Source organism: Gallinula chloropus (assembly GCF_964237585.1).
Source record: "Gallinula chloropus genome assembly, chromosome: 2".
Taxonomy (NCBI): Eukaryota; Metazoa; Chordata; class Aves; order Gruiformes; family Rallidae; genus Gallinula; species Gallinula chloropus.
In genome coordinates this window covers 106,578,097-106,596,503 of record NC_140086.1, presented here as the reverse complement: position 1 = coordinate 106,596,503, position 18,407 = coordinate 106,578,097, and the positions used below count along the sequence as shown (strand labels likewise).

Here is an 18,407-nt window from a genome sequence, read left to right as displayed (position 1 = left end):
TAATTTTTTCAGTGCCTGTACAACTGTGTTCGTAACTCTACATACCCAGTAAAACCCAAGGAAACGTTCCTGGATGCCAGGATTAAGTTTAGATAGCTGCAGCTCTAATAACTCACATGCAATTCTCTGCTTTCTATTTGACAAAGGACTTTCATAAACTTCTTGCAGCAGCTTATGCTGTAGCTCTAAGCACTGGCAGCTGCTTTTCAGTCCTAGTGGAATAAGCAACATCATTCTTCCATCTAAACTCAGCAGTCAAAATGGGTTAGTGTATGACCTACATCATGTTGCAGCTCTCTGCATCCCAAGGAGAGACAATGCAGAGAGGCCAAGGCAAAGACTCAAGCCTAAAACTTTTATTAACTGAAAGTTAAATACTTGATGCTTTAAAGTCACGTGAAGACAATACCATGTCACTTGTCTACACAGGATATGTCTCCTTCCTCTGAACACTTGTAACTTGCTTACTGGAGAATCAGCCCCATCAAATGTGGCAAGTGTTTCTTTAGAGTTCACCTTTATGATGTCTGGAGATAATGGTGGTCAGGCAGCACAGAGGAAAAATTACTGCCTACTGCTTGGCCAGGCTGCTTGCAGGGAAGGCCACTGAAAAAACGCTTACTGTGGGTTTTGGAGAGTCTAATTTTGTGGAGAGGCCAGCAGAAAATGATACAGGAGATCAGAGCATGCAAGGCTTTATGTAAGTCAAAGACATCTACTGAGCGATGTCTGTATTGAGCTGATAAGACCTGAAGGACTTTTAAAGACAAATACTTAATGTTCTTAAATGTTCCTCATTTTAAGATCTCTGAGAAAAACACAGTGCTGCTAAATAAGGTGTTTTATGGCTTGTTCTCCTCACTGTGTGTCCATCTATATTATCCTTGACTTTTTCCCTGGCTAACTTGGCTTTCTCCTACTTTTCAACCTACGTTTGTCCCCCAGTAGGGTGAAGAGCAGCCCCAGCAGCAACCTCTAAACCCCCACACCTATACGGTAAGCATCTGAATTGCCTCTAAGCACTTCCCATCAAGCCTGATCACTCTTACCTAGCGTGCTTTCCAGAGAAGGTTCTTGCAGTTCTCCCATCTTTCTAACTTCCCTTTCTGTACCTGGGTTTAACGTCAACACCGCTTTTGTGGTTCTCTTATGCCATGAACAGGACACAAAACCCTGCTTTACAGTTAGTCTGTGTACCTACAACATGCCACAGCGAACTCTGGTTAGGCAGCCTAGTGCCCTGTATCTGCAGATATCTCTGTATTCTGAGCACCCTCTTGTTTTCTCCTACTTCATAAGTGCTTGACATACATTTCCCAGCCTCAGGTGAATGATTTGTCGTGTTACGTTAAAATCAGTGTCGTTTGGATGAGCATGTGTTTTTCAAGTAGCCCAGATCTCAGCGTGACACTCGCTGTTTACACTCTGCATTTGTGGTGTTCATCATCACCCTACAGCCAGCTGTGGAGACTCCTGTATGAATACTCGGAGACTGGGAAACATTGGTCTGAGATCTTTGGGACTGTGTTAGACTTCTGTTGGATCAAACTTCCTTATGGATATTCCTGTTCCCTATGGGTCTTCCTTCTGGCAGAGTTCAGTACATCAACTTCTAATTATTTTAATGCTAGACTGATCTCTCTTGTAATTACTGCTGGCTATATCTACATCAGGAATAAGTACAGGTCTAAATCAAGATACCTGATACTGAGGGCTGTGTTCCCACTATGTGGGTTTTGTGTGTGACTTGTTAGGACTGGCTCTTGCCTGCTCTCATGGACTTTCCCACCTGTGAGCTGAGGAGAGTGTTAGGCATTCTGTGGTGCAGCCTCAGGTGGTCCATCCCAAGGAAAGCTTCAAGTTCAGGTCAAAGTACAGTACATGGAGACAATCTGCTTTAAAAGCACTCTTGGCTCTAACTCCTTTAACATCACCAAAGTGAGAATCTACACTACTGCTGGAGTGTAGATCAACACCTGCCAGACAGTCTGGGAGATTACTGCTGCCATTAATGAAGTTAATCCACATCTGGAGAAGGCACACAGGGATGTGGAAGATTTCTATCTCTTTGTTAGTTAATGGGAGAAGCTTACAAAGCCATGCTTCAAAGCAGATACAGCTACAGATATGGGAAAGGAAAACACTCCCTGTTCACGTGCCTCCAGTTTGATCTGTGAGAGGTCTAATATGAGGGCAGAATCCATTTTTAGGTAATGGATAATTGGGAGTACTATGTTTAGTGTAGTGATCAAATAAATAGCATGGATGACTTTATTTGGTGTAGGGAGGGGTGAGAAAGGCAGGGTAAAACCCTCCAAATTATCTACTCTGTACCGAGGATATGCAAAGTACTCAGCTTCAGAAACAGGGACCATATATTTTAGCTGGTATTATGCTGTGAAAACACTTAATGAAAATATGTAAATACTAAGAAAAGCAAATTACTCTGCCCTGAGGGAAGGGGGGTGGGAGGGGTGGGGGCGGGGGGCAGGGGCGGAAGTTTAAATACAACTGTTACTGGGGCTGTGCAGTTGTTAAAATACCACCACCCCACCAGATGTAAAAAGACACTCTTAACACCAGAAAGCATCCCCGAAACATGCTTAAAAGCAAATGTTGGTGTAAGTAGCTGGTGATGGTTTTCAAATTGCTTACAACAGGGAAAAGACTAAGAAGTAATGCTAGACTGACAGCTGGAACTGTGTTAGCAAAATGTCAAGTTTTCTTGTGTATTGAGTAACTTCAGAAGTACACCCTCAAACAGTTTCTATTCCCTATGATAATGCTGAGTAGGAAAAAAGACTGCAGATTTATAGTCGTGTAACTGCTGCTTACGCCCAAAAACCGAGAACAATACAGCCCTTTTCTGCAACCTCCACAGTTATGCAAAATCAGAGCTCAAAACCTTAGACTGAGTCACTAACAGCATTACAGACAAACAGAAAAATTCCAGCTAAACCCTCCCCACACAGAGACACTTGAAATTGCAGACATTTCCAGATCAAGTGTTCATGCACATCCGCTGTTGACTTCTGTTTCTGCGGCACTTGGAGGGTTGGAAGTTGGATAAGCAGTGAGGTGCCTGCATAAAAGTTAGACTAGAGTTGATGTGGCCTCCAGATCTGTATCTACCTAACTCTCAGAACAACCACAAGTTGGGCTGCCACCAAACCATCCCTGGAGCTGCTCTGAGGGCTGTGCTGCAGACAGGTAAAGTAGTGCAGGCAAATAAGAGAAACTACCATGCAATAACAGTGCTTGAATGGAGCCATGTCTCTTAACAGGTAAATTGCACTGACCTGTGTTGCCTAAACTGTGGCAGGTATAAAAGAAAGGTCAAGTGCCCTAGCAGCCACGACGTTAGGGAGGGCATGTGCTTGCCTGTCTCTTTGTGTGAGGTGCCTTAAGTGTAGTGAAAACAACCCCCAGCATCAGCTCTTCCTCCTGCTCGATTTTATGTTGTGGTCACAGCTGCAAAGGTAAGGATGTTATTTTGCTCCTTTTGCTCATCTGGCACTGAGTCAAAACTCAGAAGTTTGTATTAGAAAAGTGGCTTGGAAAGTACTATATTAACAGCCACGCAAAGCCTCTGACTTCTGGGGAATAAACAGCTTTGAAGTAAAATACGTGCAGCAATAATCCATGCACACTTCATTAATTTCAGAACTGCAACAGCAAAGTACTATTTAGAAAAAGCTGTAAGAAAGTAATGAAGGGTTTGGGGTTTATTTTTTCTTTTAATCCCAAAAGCTCCTTATCTCCATTCTGCATGCTTTTTTCATTCAATTTACACTAGTCTATATTAAAGCTCACCTAACAAAAAGAAAAACATACATTAAGTTTGACTAACCTCTTCACCCTGACTCCTTTCTTCCTCAGGGGAATAAACGCAACAACTTTAAAATTGCTATACTGCTTGTTGAAGATAACTTTTATTTGCACTTTGTGCTTAATGCAATTTGGCTGATTATGAATATTTTGGCACCTTAATTTATTATGGTGAGATAGTGAGGGCAGCCATTCTTGTCAAGTGTTAACTAAGACAAAGCAATCTCTAGTCACTAAGCTGCCAAAGTAGCAGTATTTTGTTATCTGTCAATGTGCACGCATCTTTCCATACCACACCCCCAGTCAAGTTTGTGAACCCATAACACAGTCTACTAGGCGTTATGAAGCATCAGTTTACTGCTCAAATTTGAGCCAAAGCTTAGAATCAAAACGAAGAGTAGATGCAGCCTAACACTGCATTTAAGCACAGCTGTGAGTTGTTATTGGAAGGGCTGCACATGCCCCTTTTCCCTCCCTTCTTCTGGACTGTGTAGCCGCAGTGTATGCTGTGTCCAGAAAGTAGCGATACACCGGAAAACCAACTTTCAAAACAGCCCGACTGATGATGACCTGATGTAGAGATACATACAGCACGCTGAACAGCTGGGCAGTGGAATAGGGCCACCTTGCTGTCACTGCCTGCTACTACACCAGCCTGTGAGGCTGGCCTAAAGGAGAGGCCGATTTTTTTCTTTCAACACTTGAGTTTATCAAAAACTGCCTCTAAAAGAAGCGATCCAGTTCACTCTTATATATCCTGCTACCCGCTCCCTTCTTGCGCTTGAAGCGTTCATGTGAATCAGTAGAACGTAATTGATTTGAGTCAAAACCCACTAGGCTGGGAGGCAGCAGGGATGAGACTTGCCAGTAAGAAGGGCCAGGGGAACCCCTTGTCTGCTTTAGTGACCAGAGTAGCTTAAACTGAAGTTTCAATTTTTAGAGAAGGAAACAGTGATTCCTTTTCTTCACGGTGTCACAATATGAAACAAGCTCAAGACTACTCAATCACTTCACAAGCTGTCCATGAATGACGAGGCAAATCTGACTAGTTTCTCTCCTATATGGATCTTACAGCAAGTCACTTTCTTTACTTACAATTCGTGCTAGCTGCGCTTCTGCTACCGGGCTTTCCACAGTGCAGGGCACCGTGGGCCTGTCCTTGTTTTAAACTTCACCTCAGCCCAAGGGTTGCCATGTTACCACCCTCTGTGCCTGCTGGCCATGGGGCAGAAGCAGTGGCACCCTGTGCTGCCTCCACCTCAAAGCCACCCATGTGGGAGCTGGCAGTGCTCCTTTGGGTAGCACTGTCTCTAGAATCAAGTGGGTGAAACCAGCATTAGAGGAGCAGGTCTTTACCGCAGCTCAGGTATTTTCTGTGTATCAGGGGGTTTTTTTTGTGCTTGCTGGATAAATTTGCCTCACATCTCACTTCTAAAAGCGGGCGAGGGGTATTTAAAGTGCAATGACCGTTAATGTGGTTCTGGCAGTCCCACTGCGAGGTGATGTGTGTGTGATTACTGCACTCGTTCATCCTCTTGGGGATCCAAGACTCCTCACTACCTCAGCAACGCTTCCCACGCAGCAAGCTCCACACCCGGTTAGTGCCCCTCCTTTCATCCCAACCGCCTTTGTGTCTGCTGTTCTCCCGTAGTCACTGTTCCCTTCAGGAACCGGAGCCCTGACAGAGCTCCCCCGGTGCAAATCCATCCCCCGCGCCCCCTTCCTCCCACCCGCGGGGCCCCGACTGCCCCACAGCCCTTCCCGCGCCGCCGCCATTTTGTGCAGCGCCGAGCCCGCCAGCGAACTGGAGGGTTCACCCGAGTGCCGCGCAGCCCGTACCGAGAGGGCGGCGGCGCTCTCCTTAACGGCCGTAATCGCGTCCCGGGTTCGGCTGCCCCTCCCCACTCACAACAGCGGCGGTCGGCGGAAGGGCTCACGCGTGGGCCGAGGGGGCCGCCATTGCTGCGGCCTGCGATGCCGGTGGGGCACGGCAGGGGGTGCTGCCGGGCGGCGCTGCCCGCGGCGGGGGCGAGGAGCGGGAGCGGGAGGGGAGAGTGTGGCGGCGGTTGTGGCGGCGCCGGGCTCGCCCGTGTGTAAACCAGGGGGATTTCCCGAGGGTCCCGCTCCTCGAGGGCAGGGCTGGCGGGTTCCCTCGGTCTGTGCCGACTCGCTCTTCCCGCCGGAGGTGGTGGGTGTCCCCGCAGCTGTGGCCCCGGCTGTAGGGATGAGTCGGTTGAAGCCTGTGAAGAGCGGCTGCAGTTCCTGGCCCGCTGCAGTGCCGAAGCGCAGCCCTGCCCGTAACCCGAACCCTGTCAGGTCCGTGCTGGCAATCCAAAACCCAGCTGAATTTTCTGCCTTGGCTTGAGATCTGCTCTCTCTCGTCGCGACTTATTATTTTACCAGCCCTAAACCGGGGGACACCATAAAAATACGCATTAAAAGAAACTTAAAAACCCCAACAATTGCTGCATGCGTCTTCCCGTCTAATCCCCGGAGAGAACTCGGCATCTCGCATCTGAGGGCCTGATCCCATGCACTGATACAGGCGTTTAGCTTAATTGCCGCTGCAGCCTGTAGCTTATCTGTTCCATTCCAAACTTATCCCTCATCATTGTGCTATGTAAGCTGGTGCCCCTGTCAGAGTTTGTTTAAGCGGGCTGCCCAGAGCAGTCACTGAGCTCGGCACTTAGCCTGTAGCAGCGTTGGTGAGGCGTGCGTGGGCGCCGCTAGACTACAGGGGCCCGAGCCTTGGCTCGCAGTTTTGATTCATCAGAAATTAAACGGTGAGTGTACCGATGATTCCAGAGCTGGTTCCGCCGCTGTTCCTTGGTGCACCGTACCAGCTTTGCTATTTATTGTATGTACTTCCTGGCTGAGGAGCTGAATCGGGCATTCTCTGGCTGTTGCCAAGCCAGTTCATTCTCTCATCCAACTGGTTTGCGGCTTCTTGTTTAACACTTTTTAGTTTACCATTGGGATTTAGTAGAATATTACCTGCTATTGAATTCTCCTAAATAAAACTGCTTCTTAGGGTGGAGAGGTTCTAGCAGTTGCCAGTTCAACTCCTGTCATCAGAGTGGTGATTACATTATCTTGCATTGCTTAGTTGTTCCTGACAAAGTAATTGAGAAGTGGGAGGTTGCTAGATGGTAGTCGAAGCTAGTTAATACATTTGCTTGGTAAGACTTGTGGGACTGTGGAAGGTGAGACTGGGCAGAAACATAGCATGGAGAGGTAATCAGCAGAACAAAACAGTGTGCAGATATGACCAAAACCCCCCCACAAACCCAAACAAACAAGACAATGAGAAATACAGGACAAAAAAGAGAGTATGCAGCCCAGCCTAGCAAGAATTCTTCCTAAGTCCTGTTAAAAGGCTGTTTTGCATGCAAAGCCTCAGATTTTTTAACCTCTCTTTCTCCTCCTGCTTTTCCACATCTTTGTGGGTATCAGTTGCCTTTACCTTCAGGGGTGGTCTGATTCCTACATATCTAACTACTTTCTGAAAAATGTATTTCATATGTTCCAGACCTGAAGAAGGATTTTGTGCCAAAACCTTGTCTACGGTTCCCAGCTATGCTTGTGTTCCTCTAACAAGCCCTGCAGGCCTTCTCCTCCTAATTTTGCAACGATGAAAGCTATACAGTATCCATCAAATTTTGATGAAGTTTTATTTATATTGAAAGGTACTCATGATTTATAGATACTCTCTCTGCTATTTTATAGATACTTTCTCTGCTATTTTCATATGGAAATAGACTGCATAAGAAAGCGACATACTATTAGAGCTACATCCACACTGGGAGCTATTTGCTGCTGTTTCGTCCAAGGCTGGTGTTTCCCCCGTCCGCTGTCACCCCCCTGGGGAGCCTAGCTTCTCTTGCCATACCAGCAGCTCATCGTGCAGCCACAAACAGCTCCTCCAGAGCCCATGTCTTGTTCCACCTCTGGAAGAGCCCCTCCCCCAATCTTGACCAAGTTTGGAGTTCTGTTAAATGTTGGGTTTGTTATCTAGCCACCTGAATAAACAAACCTGTGGCAGAGCAAGCTTGAGGCTGTATACAGGGATCAAACAGCAAGAAGTTACCAGACTGGTTTAGGCTAACCTGGTGCAAAGAGGCAGTTGTGCCCTCCTATTTGGCCACTCCCACCTGGTTTTGAGAGCTGATCCATCTGGAAAGTTTTTTTTTTACTCAATTTTTAAAAGAATTTTAATTATGAGATTGGACGGGTCTCGCATCCTGTAGAACACGTGGCTGTGCAAATGTGAGCTGTTACTGAATCCAAAAGCTCTGAGTCAACCTGCTTCCAATCACTACCATATGCATTCTTCCATAGGTTCTGCTATTCGTTATGGTTTCCTATCATGTGCTAATTGATTCATTACTTTATGCTAAGCATGCAATCACGTGCTAGTCATTAGCAGCCCCATATGTTGAACTCATGATGAGTATCTCTGAATGCCCTATCTCCTGCTCTTCCAATCCTCCTTCGTGCAAATACCGTGCATACCTTGCAGACCTTTTGATGGATTTCAATGTCCTGCTCATTAGTCTTGTATGTACTTCTTCAGTCACTCTCCCAAGCTCCTCCTTATTGCAGATGTATAATGACTGTAATTAGAGCTGCCCATACGTAGATCTGTGCTTGGGCCTATGGCAATACAATGTGTTTCAGAGGGAAAGAAAAGAATTTTGAAATGTCCTGTGACATATTGGAAACTACCAGCATAGTAATGTCAGTATAAATCCCATGTTCAGATGAAGTTATCTTAGACCAGGGGCAAAAAAACCCCCAAAAACCAAAACTCCAGAACTGGGTCAGAAGATGTGACTCTGGAAAAGCAAATGTAGCTGGGAGGAGTTCCTACAGTCTTGCTGGTGAGGAAGTTAACTGGTCAGAAGACATGAGTGGGAAAAGACAGAAAGAAAGGTATATCACACTTAAAATCCAAAACTGCAGGATTTCAGAATAAAAGAAATTAAGGAAAATAGAGCTGCATTGATTTTTTAATTTTTATAGGAAGAAAGCAGACTTCTTATAATATCAGTATTTATACATGGCATGCCCAAAGATTTTCAGAAACAGGTTAAACTGGGCACACTCAGGTGCAAAAACAAATAGTTACTGATTTCTCCAGAGTTATTTCTACTTTGTGTCTGAGGTGAAGGAGTACAGCATGTGATCCTTTGGACCTGTAGTCCCAATGTGACAGGATTCTTAGGTTCTGTCGTAGTCTGTGAATGCCCAACATTAGTAGGGTATAGAGTGATGTGTGGGATTCAGAAAGTCCTCATTTCACAGAAACATAAGAAATTTCATGCATTTTATTGCAGGAACAACTGACCTGGGGGAGACTAGCTGCACACTCCCAGGCTGTTATCTTCCCAGCCCTGAGCGAAGCAGATGAAAGTCCTGTCGCATGCAGATAAGTGATAGCAAGCAAAGAGGCTGGGAGTAAGTGCTGAGTAATAAGTGGCTCTGCAAGGAAAAGCTAAGCACTGTGCTTAAGCGCAGTATGCTGTCGGCCAGGAAGGGAGACAAATAGTCTTGAGTAAGAGCTTGTGTAACACCTGGGCTGTCCTAGCGACTACTTTCTGTGTGCTGCCTGATGGCACAGAAAGATTTCTGTCTGCTTGGCTCTGCTGAAACTCCCGATTTCCCGAGCACGGGCTGAGCCTGCAGCATAAACCCTGAGGATGCAGCTGAGCTGGTGCTGCTGATGTACCAGAGCCTGCAAGCCATTGCGTGACTGGGCTCTGGGGCGATGCCTGAATGGGGGGACTGCTGGGGTCTTGCGCAGGTCCCCAGAGAGGCGTCAGCCCCTTGCTAGCCATGTGCAGCTTTCTCGGCGTTTTCTAGGCTGAAAGAGTCCAGCCCTGGTGCCTGGACCAGCTTCTCTGAGGCGGCAGCTGCTGCTGGCTATAGCCCGCCCCTATAGTGTCCTTATTGGATTCCTGGCGGAGGGGGTGTTGCTGCGATGATAGCACCAGGGCGAGAGGTTCATTGATATGCTGGCGCTACGCGGGGTTGCGTAAGAAGGAGCTGCAGGGAGCGGAGGAGAATTAAACAGGATCACGTTTCTCCTCTGTGAGCCGAAGAGGTTAGTGACTATTACTTAATCCCTGCTAACTGTAATTAGGAATTGGAAGCACCGCTTTCGTCTTCTGACACCCTCCTTCCTTCCCTCTCCCCTTCCCAAAATTGCTTGCCACCTGCGTCTTGCCCTTGGTGTTGAAGGAGTGAGGGAGTCCTGCAAGTCACTATGTCCTAGCTGCTCCAAAGACTCCTGCCACACTGGAAGGGACAGGCCAGCAAACGGGGAGGGGGGAGGACAGAGACAAAGAGAAAAGCCCTTTGTTTGGAGGAATGTCCAAGGTGCAGTGGAGCAGAGCATTGGCCTGTAAGTGATGTGGAAGTAGCCAACTTAGCATAATTGTGCGGCCAGACCACCTCATGGTGACAGTGGGAGAGATTATTTAAAACCTTTCCTACGAAGTATCTTCTGGACTTGTTTTAACAAGTGCTGAGCTTCCTCCAAATCCGGTAAAAATCCATGTTTACTGCAGGTGTTTGACACCCCTCCTGAAACAAGCAGGCCATTAACCTTGTTGTACCTCAGTTTACCCACCTGGAAAGCAGAGGTGAGAATATTTTCCTTTTCTGAAGGGATGTGTTCAGGTCACATGTCAGACGGCCCTTGTTGGGAGAAAGGTGATTCTTCTGTTCTCCAATACAGTACAGAATCCATGTGTAAAACACATTGACACTTCAATAATAATTACTTTGTGCTTTACTCACAGCTACCACCAATCTCTATCTTAAAAAAACCCCATGCATCAAGGCTCAGTCTACACACAGAGAAAAGACAGGCTCAGCCTTTACGTAACTCTACTGGCATCATGTGAACTGTGTTGGAACTTGTTCAAAAAAAACGAAGCTAGTGTTAATTAGGGCAACAGTTTATTGGACTGATTTTGTGTGAAATAGTTTTTATCAAACTCTTTGCATTGTTTTGCCAAATAAATTTTCCAGGAATGAGAAGAGCCGGTCAGCTGTTGGTTCTCTGATTACAGATGTGAACACAGAATGACACTGTGCCAAAAATCAATAATTTAGTCTTCAAGCATCTTTCTGTCATCTGTGTCAATAAATGGGAAAAAGACAAATCTATTTCAGTAACATAAATCCAACCTGAATTTTAATCTTTGCAAAATTAAGAGTAATAGGTAAATGTTCAAAAATTATTTTCAGTGTATATAAGCAAGCCTTAGTTCAAGTCCTACTAAAAATTGTTGTCATGAGCAGTGCACACGACTTAGATATTCAGTAATTGATAGTAAAATAGTAATGATTGATACGATTCTTACTATTGGATCAGGGAACTTCCCTTATACTAGAAGGCTGACGATCCTGAACTTGACCTCCTCTGAGTTTATATGCACGTGGTCCACAAACTTTTTTCTAATATCAACCTCAAGAGTTTCTTTAGACAGTGAATTGAGTTACTGTTTGTGAGCAACTGGAATTTAAGTCAATGAAGTATGGTTTGTGTTATCCTTAAAGGAATGGCAATGCATATTTTGTGTGGCTAAAAAGGAGAATCAGTCTTTGTAGTTTTCAACTTCTTGTTTTTAATGTCATTATTTTTCAAATTGTAGTTTTAACTGGATGTTTCAATGACCCACACCTCAAAGAAATCCCAACCCAGCAACCCCAAAAGACTACCTCTGAGAGACATAGTTTTAAATGTCAAAGGGCCAAATAGAACACAAAGAATGTCCTGCTGTATACACAGAGTTCAGAAACTAAGCTCAGCAGATGAGAACAGATTGAGAAAAGGGTCACTTTGGTCTCTGCACTGAAAATGAACTGTCCTTGTCAAAGCAAGTGAAGATGAATGGATAAATGGATTGACCAGTTTTCAAATTAAAATGGGAATTATTTCCCATCTTGCACTTGGGGACTTCAGTCAGATGCGGGAGTGGAATGTACAGTGGCATTCTTGCTTTTTAATGGTGACTGTAACGTCACCTCAGGGCTGTAGAGAGTGGAAGCTGCACTGTATGTTGTGCAGATTTGTTGTAGGAAGCTTCAGTGGTGTTTTCCATTGCCACTGGTGTGGTCCACTGAAGCTCTGCTTGTGTTGGCTAGCTAAGCAGTAGTCAGGGAGTAGGAGTTAAATACAAACCCAAGTTGGGAAGAAGAGGAGAAACTAACAGAAGCTTGGATAGATATGATACAGGAGTGTTTGCAGTGGGAGAATAACTTGTCAGGAAAGGGGTTCCTGTGTTTAACACAGTGGTAAAGCAACATTAACATATGTGAAACCAGGGTTAATGCTTTCACCTGTAATTTTCAGGCAACCAAAGGACAGATCTTTCTGAAGTTTCCAGGTAGTTTACAGTGTAATAAAATAACTTACAATATGCTTGTACTGCACTTTATTAAGTAAGGCATCCAAAAGTTTGCTTCACTGAGTAGGGAGGGAATGGAGCTTAGGGAAGAAAACCAGTCTGAAAGCCAAGGCATTTAGTAGCTTAATCCTGTAGTTAGAAAACCACTCCTGAATGTATACAAGCTCTGTTGTAATTTAGTAGAACAAAAGGTTGCTGAGGTCCATCCCTTTCCACTGAAGCTAGCCTCCAACCGTGGGAAGTGTTTCTACTCATGGTAAACCAATCTGTTAGGCTTACATCTTGAAAGTTTATAAAATAAGTACAACTGTAATAAAAATATAAACATACATTTGACTTGTGTCTTATCTACTAAGCAAAAAGAGCTTTAGCTTTTTGTTTAACTGAATTTAAGTATTACCTAGACTGATGTTTGCAACCCAAACAGAGCTCTACTGTGCTAATTAGAAAGCATTGCAGAAAACACACCTGACTGGGAAAGATAATGCAATGCATTTGCTAATCCTGTCACTCCAGATGGGTGCAATCTACCGTTTTAACAGTATGAGTGCAACAGTTAGCATCGTAAAAAGTCCCTCCATCTTCCCTCCTTCTTTCTGCTCAGTATAGCATTATAAACCGGATAGAAAGACCCTGTTTGGGGCAGCTAGCATTCCCATTTCAGGAACTATCCTGAATGCTAAATTAAAGGCTGCACTACACTGGCTAATAAAGGCAGGCTGTTCTCATGGCTCAAGTAGTGTTACTGCATTTATTAGCTTTCCCTCATAGGGAAATGTTTAGACAGAAAGGGATCTTTATTGTCTTGCTACCTTTGTTCTGTGAATGAGAGGAGGGGAAAATTGACAGAAAGAATATGGAATTGGTTAAATAACCCCATAATCCTCCAAAAAGAGAAAGAAATGGTACAGGGCGCGAGGGGGAAAATTGACACCCTAGTCATTCCAGTGGAAACACCATGGGTGTTTTTTAGCTACACTACAAGCTGTAAAGCTTTATCAACCTTTCTGTTGCTAGGGAGAACAGCCCTGTGTCAGTATTTGCTGTCTTTTGCAGGCTCTGACACAGATGAGCAGCAGAAAACTGGTTGGTCTGATATTTAGTGATGAATTCAGAGGCTGTGGTGGCTTGTTCGTACTTGTCTTCAGAGTAATTAGCTAATTTTTCTCAGGCATAATACAATTGTGTGCAGCTGGAAGTGGGATCAGTGTGTTTGTATAAATCTGTCTGCGCTTAGCCTTGGTGACAGTAATATATGAAGGACTGAGATTTTTTTGTGTTTGTGTCTTAAATCATAAATTTAATCATAGAATTTGGATTGGCACATTAACTTCTAGCTTCTGTCTTCTTCTACAGCTATGGTTCTGTAGTGGCAAAAATCTGAGGGACGAAGAGAGAATAAAGATGGATTCTGTACAGGTTACAATTCACTGTTAAGTGGTGAGGTTATAAACTGGGGTAGTACACTTCTGGCATTGGAGGTGACAAGGGCTTTATCTGCTTTCGTTCTTGGTGGCCAGTTTAAGATAGAGTAGGCCTGGGGTTTTGGTATGTATTCAGTACTTAAATTTGCAGTCTGAACAACATAGAGTTTTCTGTTAGAAAAACAGTCCTGAGATGTCTTAGGTTCATCGTCCAGAAGTCAGGATAACCAGTACCAGCAGCTGCTGGAAATGTTTGCTCTAGAAAACATGTTTTCCACTTGGACTTTGTGATCTTTTCAACTGGCAGTACCTGAGTAAAACTTTCTTTTTTTTTTTTTTTTTTTGAAGTCTATTTTACATTTACTTACTTCCAATGTCACATCCACCAGGCAGGCAAGGCAAACCAGGGAGATTGAGACCTGTCTGTCCCAGCTCAGCAGATGGGTACGTGTAGAGTTGAATTTTGTTACTTGCCCCAAGGGCCAGGTTAACCCTCTCTTAGCTATTCTCTTTTAACCACCACACTGGCAATATTGGCTTCTGATCCTCTGCGTGGTACTCAGGAGTAACAACAATTACCCATGAGGTCCAAGCAAAGCACAGCTTGACTTAAAGGCCAGTATGGCCATAAAGCTTGCAAACGAAACTGCCCCACACCATATATTGGGAGCAACGGATTGCAGTCAGTAGAACTTTGCAAACCTGGAAATGCTGTCACGGTTCTGTGCCGAGAGCAAGGGTAGAAGTTGAGAGAGGCTGAGGAAGAGAGTAAAAGAGAAAAAGGAAGATGATGTCACTACCCGTGGATCCAGCGTAGATCATCCTAACGGTGTGGTCCTTGGATGGAGGGTGCGCGCCAGATGTCCCGAATGTCCATCTTTGATGCTCCCTGTCCCCACCCTTCAGGGAGGCCTAGCATCTCTTGTGCAGGCTCAGTGTTGAGTTGCAGAGCGTTCTGGAAATGAGTGGCTGGGGAATGGGGGTCCCAACCAACGGGTCATTTGACCCCCCAAGTGGGCTGATGGAGCAGGGACCCCGTTCAGCGGCCTCACACCGGATTTTAGCTAGAAGGTGCTGTGCCTCCATAGGGCCCCGCTTGCCTGTCACTGCTCCTTATGGGGTAAGGACAGTATCCTGTCTCTCAGTCAGGGTGGCTGCTGACTGAGGGGCTGCCCTTGCAGGGACAGTGTCCAGATGGTTTATCGAATGCGGAAGCATAATGGCCAGTTTGTCAGAGCGGCTGCTTTGAGCCCAAGAGTCTACTGGCTTTGGGAGGATGGCTTTGGGAGGACGGAGGCCTTAGTCCAACCCGCAGATACTTGCGGGATCAAGCCCGTCGTGAGGCGGGATCAAGGCCCTTGTGAGGCGAGACCCAGCCCACAAAACATTACCCGGCCTCTGCAGGTTCTGTTATCTTGCAGGAGAGGCTGTTTGAGCCAAACCGCTCGTCCTGCTTCCCACAAAATGGTATTTGGAACAAAACAGCACAGTAAAGTGAAATAACTATCCTTGCATTTAGCTCGGTGTTTACAAAGGTAAGACGTACTGTCTGTTCTTTTATGCCTGGCATTTGTAATAAGGTCTTAAGACTAAAGGCTGTTGAATAAATCCAAATAAGCAGGTCATTTGCCTGACTCTGCTTACTGCTTAAAAATAAGAGTGTTTTGAGAGTTGTTCCAATGCTGTCCTCCTGCACAGGTCATGGTGACATCCAGCCTGATCTAGTAATATTTGCAATATAGGCACAATGAAAACAGAGCAAAAGAACTATAAAAATATCCATGTTATATGATAATACAAACAGGGCTTAAAGTGGCTTGATGGCAGCTGGTCCTCTGTTTCAGGGGAGAGGAGTGCTTCACATCCTTTTTCTTCTTGCTTTCTGAGCAATGTATTTGACAATATAATTGTCTGGCTGCTCTTTCACCAGATAGGATGCTGCTTCTTTCTCAAGAGGGGCAGGAAAAGAGACCACAGTCTTTATTCCCTGCTGTCTCTGAAGAAGGCCTAATTTTGCACCAGGGAAATGCATGATGCACTTTCTTTTTCAAATGGAAGGTCAGCAATTTTGTTATGTTTATGTACTCAGGTTAAGAACACCTTTCCAAAAAAAGGCCGGTCCACTGCCACTTACCACCGTCTCTTGTCAATTGGCTGTAGCTTCCCAGCATCACATGTCTTGTAATATCAAACCCACAGTGTTTTGGTTTTTAAAACATGGGGAGGAAGCCCTCCTCGTCTGGATGCTGCTAAATTATCGCCTCCTAAGGAAGTATGAAAGTGCTGATAACCCTGAAGATAAAGTTTCTTTTGGTTAGACAACGACTAAATAAGTTTTTGACTCTTCGTCTTTTGCCTCTAGAATCTCATACTCCCATGCTGACACAGATGGCCTTTTATATCAAGGGAATCATCACAGGTAGGGAGAACTGATGCAGTTGCCAAGTCACTCTCTGTCATATTTGAAATGTCATGCAATTGAGTGAAGTCCCCAGTGACTGGAAAAAGGGAAACATCATACCCAAGGCAGAGTGGTTGGACTAGGTGATTTTTAAAGGGCCTTTCCAATGCAAACCATTCTAACAAAAAGAAGTTGAAAGTACATTCCTTTACAGTGTGCTCATTATTATTATTATTTTCAGCTCCTTCATCACTGTAATTTTGCTCATATGCCTATTTTGAATAACCTTTCCTATTGCTGACTGTAAAATCTGTGAGGTCAGGAGGAAAAAAACATCCAGCCTTGAAAGCAAGTGTGGTCAAATGGCTTGTAAGCTGTAAGTCTGGCTCACAAGCTATTGTTTGGCCATGTTGTTATGCTCCTCTGATGCAATTTAATCCTAATCAAAGCTGATGGATGCAAGAGGTCTTGGTGGACAGATCACTGCAGACAGTTGTCATTTACATATTCTGAGTGGGGTTGAGGCTCCTTTGACCATGGTGGGGAAGATCAGAGACTTACTGTCCAGTATCTAAGACAGACACCTATAAAATAGTGCCAACTACAGATGCCCATGTGTAATGTGTGTGTTTATGCTATTAATGTGGGATGCCTTGTGGTTTCCATTTCTAATGATAGATAAAGAGATGATTTGTCTGAAACCTGTTTTGTGGAGAGGCCACACTCATACCTGAGATGCGGATGGCTTAAATAATATAAATTAATCTTACACAGTGAGGTTTTTTCCCAGAACCTCAGAATGCTTTGTTGAGTTACTGTAGCAGAAGGTAAGAAGGGATTTAGACTGATAATTAAAAAAGCTGCAAGGCTGAACAAACTAATGAGCAGGATTGCTGTTACATTTTAAAATTAATTTTGTGTTGCCATCTGTAGCATAGGATGGTGGTGGTTCAGTACAGCTACTTCCCTTTTCTCAGAACTCAGTGACCTCTTTGGCCCTTGAAAGGAACAGAGCAGTTCAGGACACGAACCAGAGGAGGGGATGGAGCTCTTCTCTTAAAAGAGTAACTGTTAAAGCACTTCAACAAAATATCATAGAAAAAAAATGAAGTGGGTATGTTCTAGTAAAATATGGGTAAGAGAGAAAAATGTCTGTATTTCAAACAGAAGTACTCACTCTTGGAAATCTCCAGCTTCCAGGTCGAGTTCTTTTTCTACCTCTTTTACATGATATATTTTCCTCTTTCATTAGCCCGAGTGTTGTCTGCTCCTGAACCTTTCAGTAGTTGTTTAGTTATTGCAAAGTTAGGCAGTTGTGCTGATCCTGCCTTTGATGGGGTATTACCCACTTGTTCAGCCACAGTTTTTATAAATAAAATCCTGGTCCACATCAAGGATGTTCATTTGTCAGAGGAAATGAAAAGAGTGATAGTGGGTTCTTTTATGCCAATTACATGGCCACAGTGGTTCTGAATAGCATTTAAAATACGCCTCTGAGCAGACAGTCAGCTTCACTAAAGTCTTCTAAGTCAACATCTTTAAAGGCACACTGTGAGGAGGAAAGGTTTTCTAAGCCTATTCACCAATTATAGTTATTTTTACATAGTTTTTTGGAGAGGGTCATGAGTTTCATAGGTGCTGCTAGCAGCTTCACTGGTCTCAAACAACCAAGGGAGGTAGAACCTATGATGCCCCTAATATACTGGCACAATCCTCCTGCATCCTTCTCAGGTAAAATGTCACAGAATGGGCCAAATCTTCAAGTTGGTTTATAATTTTTATTGAGTTTTGTATTCATTACACATCCATGTGCAAGAGTTGCAATATAAGTGCCTCTCTCTTCAGACATTTTTAATACACAAGTAGGTTTTGGGAGTGGCTTTAGCCAAGTAGGATCTTCTGCCTTGCTTGCAGTTGGACCCAACTTGAAGGCCGGTTTTTTAGATACTTTTTGGAGACTTTTTGGAATAATAAATCTGGTAATGACAGAGCTGCAGAGAGGCAGACATTTGTAAATAGGAACCATTTCTAGGTCATTCATTTGCTTATCAAGCCTGAGCATGTCAGGTTTTAGGTCGACACACCTGAAGGTTCAGGTTTAAGCATGCTCACAGCTGTAGAGCTGGCTGTACAGGTAAATCAAAGATAGTAGGTAATTTAGCTTTCTTCTTGGTATATAAACCTACATCTCTGCTTGTAGAAATAGCAGGGGGTAGACCTAGGAACTGTAAGGGGAGAAAGGGAGTTTTCTTTTGCAGTGTGTCCAGTTATACACAAAGAATTGTTCTTCCTAAAACGTTGTATGAGACCAGGCGTGCAGCTGAAGTACTGTGGTAA

At 44.4% G+C, this 18,407-nt stretch overlaps 1 protein-coding gene across 3 annotated transcripts in view; it reads right to left on the bottom strand.

Moving 5' to 3' along the window:
- COA1 (cytochrome c oxidase assembly factor 1) overlaps nucleotides 1–5,809 on the bottom strand; it is a 57,420-nt gene extending 51,611 nt beyond the window's left edge. For 2 of the 3 annotated variants that reach the window (XM_084279954.1, XM_084279951.1), the window contains exon 1: nucleotides 5,668–5,809. The gene's annotated coding sequence lies outside the window, so the exon portion shown is untranslated. The remainder of the gene's footprint in view (nucleotides 1–5,667) is intronic. The other variant, XM_084279952.1, reaches the window with a different exon arrangement.
- Between the last annotated feature and the right edge of the window lie 12,598 nt (nucleotides 5,810–18,407).